The sequence below is a fragment of the Micropterus dolomieu genome, linkage group LG14 (assembly GCF_021292245.1).
Source record: "Micropterus dolomieu isolate WLL.071019.BEF.003 ecotype Adirondacks linkage group LG14, ASM2129224v1, whole genome shotgun sequence".
In the NCBI taxonomy this organism is placed as follows: domain Eukaryota; kingdom Metazoa; phylum Chordata; class Actinopteri; order Centrarchiformes; family Centrarchidae; genus Micropterus; species Micropterus dolomieu.
The window spans coordinates 19,978,527-19,981,735 of NC_060163.1; the positions used below are offsets into that span (position 1 = coordinate 19,978,527).

Here is a 3,209-nt window from a genome sequence, read left to right on the forward strand (position 1 = left end):
TGGAAAGTGTCCAATCTAATAGATGTCAAGGTGTTTTACTAAAAAACAAAAATATCAATCTCATGGTGTCTGATCACTGTGAAAAGTCTTCACAAAATTACATGGAATTCACTCAATAGTTGTTGAGATACTTTAGTCTGGACAAAAGCAGCGAACAAACACTTCATCACTGCCTCATTTTGAGTGATGTTTATTAAACTAGAATGTAAAAAAAACTGGACCTTAGCAAAACAAAAGTACATGCCCAAAATAAATATGTCTGTTGATCCCAAAAACACAAATTACTTGGTTGGAATAGGAGCAAATAGCACACTGAGCTTTTAGAGGATAAAACAAGTGGAATTATGTGACTCCATTTCACATTTGGGGTCATTTTCTGAAATACGACCCAAAATGACAAAGCTCCTGCATTTGGCATTTAATTTTAACCACCAGCCTTCCGGTCCTAAATGAGAAAATTATGATAAATGCAGCAGACTAATGTGGCAATTAGGAGGAACATGAAACAAAAAGTCAGAATTAGTTTATTTAATCAAATTTAAAGAGACACAAACTTGCCTTTCGCCAAACCAAAAAAGAATGAACCATTTCCAGAAAATACCAGATATAAAAACCACAGATTGTTTCCACTGTTCATCGTCTTGCCTTTAACGCACCGTCTTCTCATGTCTGTCAGCACGAAAGACCACTATAAATACTTCAGAGAAAAGCAGTTGTCTGGACATAGTGCAGGCACTTGGCCTCTTAGATGTATACAAGGATACATTTAATATTTTCCCTATTAATACTGTCTGAGGTGAAAAGGCCAATTTAATGGGACCTTGTGAACTTTTAAGGAGGAAGTAGAAGAGGCACCAGAAAGTACCAGAAAGAAAGAAGGAAACACACAGTTGTTATGCAAGTTTAAAATGTGGATCTGCAATATACAGATATACTATTACTAATTAGACTAAGATTTTATGAAGTATTACAGAGTATTTTAATTGTATGTACATGTATTAATTATTATTTGTATTAGGATGTGTTCGGTCTTTTGGTTGTATTTTGTAAGGGTTGAGTGTACAGGATACCTTTAGTCATCCGTAGCTTACCTTGCCATCTTTGTCAGACTACAACAAGGACCACAATAGAAATAAGTTTGTAACTTTCTCATGTTATCATGTTACAGTTCTGATAAATGTATATTGTCATGGTGATGGTATTTTTTATGCGTGTGTTACTGTCCAATAAAAATACACTATATGGCCAGAAATATATGGATGGTTGTTTTTATAGTTTAGTTGGGTCCCTTTCAATTAAGGCAAGTCTCAATGGTACGGCATAAAATTATATTTTAGACATCAGTGCGCTTCCACTTTCGTGGCAACAGTTTGGGAAAGATCCTGTTTCAACAGTAACTGGCTTGCACAGAGCCCTGACCCCATCCAACACCTTCCGGATGCACCTGAGTGCTGACTGTGAGCCGGGCAATATCACCAAACATCAGTGACCAACCACATTAATACTCTTGTGGCTGAATGGGAACAGGTTCCTGCAGCCAGGTTACAACATCTTGCAGAAAGCCTTCAAAGAAGAGAGAAGACTGTTATAGTAGCAGAGTAATGCCCATGGTTTCGGAGTGACTTGGAGTTGTGATGATCAGGTATACGCATACGCATGCAGTGTAACTAGTAACTCCACCTGTCAGATGCATATATTAACATTAAAGGTACAACATTTGCCTCTGAAATGTAGCTGTTGAAGTAGAATACTGTATATTTTAAGATTAAAATATTTATGCACAGAACCAGATCATCAAAACTGCACCTCTGTAGGTATAAAATGCACAATTACTCTGGTATTACAGATAGCAGTCCGATGCTGTGAAGGTGTGAAAGTGAAACCACACATTAGTTTTCAGCTTGGCGTCTCAGATTTCCCTCATTTGTGTGCAGAATGGTCTCCTTCACAGCTGGAAGTCTTTAACTACGTGTGAGTACAGCTCAGCACGGCAGTTCACTGTTAAACCAGTTCCTGTCTTTTGCTGCAGGTCAGTCTGTAGTCTCTCTCCTTCATGTCCGCCGTCTCGTCCAGCAGCCTTGTCCGAACAGCCTCGTCCACAGTCATCTCGAGGGTCACCTCTTTGAACACCTTACACACCGACACCTGCAACAGACACGAGGATGATGTTTAGATTCACTTACAAAACGCCTAAACCATATTTTGGGCCCCATCAGGCACACAATAGGATTATGTTTTATTTTGTATATATATATTATCACCTCTTGGAAATGCAGTTTCTTGAACATGGAGATGCTGACCTGGTTGTCCAACCCAATTTTCACTTGGAACTTTTTCACCCCAAGTTTGGTGACACCTGATGGAGGACAACAAACTGATCACCACCGTCCACAAACTACTATTCACAAATTGTAACCAGAGTTTACTCCATAGTGGTGGCTGTAGTCTTAAGTGAAACATGTTTTATGAATTACAGGGTATTGTAGCAGCAGCTCTCTGCCATATGTGATACGACATTTAAAACAAATAATGGCCTTATTTTCCTTTCACCTCAAACTATGTGCATACGTTTTTTGTTTAAGAATATTTCAGACAATTTCTGGTGTAATTTTTTTAATACATTCACTGTTTGTGAATGAGTACAGAGACTAACATGACAGAGAGGGCAGCCTGTAAAAGGCATCAACTACAGTCACCATTAGCCTCATGAAACCTTAGTCTAATATGTATTTATAATGTGTCCACTAGTGGAGGGAAGTTAATGTGATGACATGTTAAGCCTCCTAGCTGGCCCATTGATGTCTGGGTAACCGCAACACATGAAGTCATAAACAGATTTGTAGGTAAATGCTGTAAGAGCTGATTCATGTTTTCCTGAAGTGATAAAAAGATTTTTCAGGATTTTGCATTATAAAAGCGTCTTCTAAATGGTTAGAGAACTAAGACATATAAATCTCCTGAAATTTAAATTATAGACGATATCTAAGTTTTTGTGTCAGAGGTGGAGGGGACATAATGAAGTTAGAGGTTCTTCAACTGAAATACATTTACTGTATATCAATCTAGCAAATAATAATGAGCTTGGTTATCGTTCCTTTTATAATAATGGTAGTCTACAGCATTGTGAGCGTGCTAACATCAGCACGCTCACAATGTCAATGCAACTGTAACTATTGATTTGCAGGTATTATGTTCATCATGTTCACCAT

The 3,209-nt window shown here is 37.9% G+C and overlaps 1 long non-coding RNA gene across 1 annotated transcript; it reads right to left on the reverse strand.

Moving 5' to 3' along the window:
- Positions 1-508: 508 nt before the first annotated feature.
- LOC123983574 lies at positions 509-3,006 on the reverse strand. The gene is made up of 2 exons (XR_006828215.1): positions 2,262-3,006; positions 509-2,145 (listed from the first exon to the last, which is right to left on the reverse strand). It is a non-coding gene; the product is annotated as an uncharacterized LOC123983574 (long non-coding RNA).
- Between the last annotated feature and the right edge of the window lie 203 nt (positions 3,007-3,209).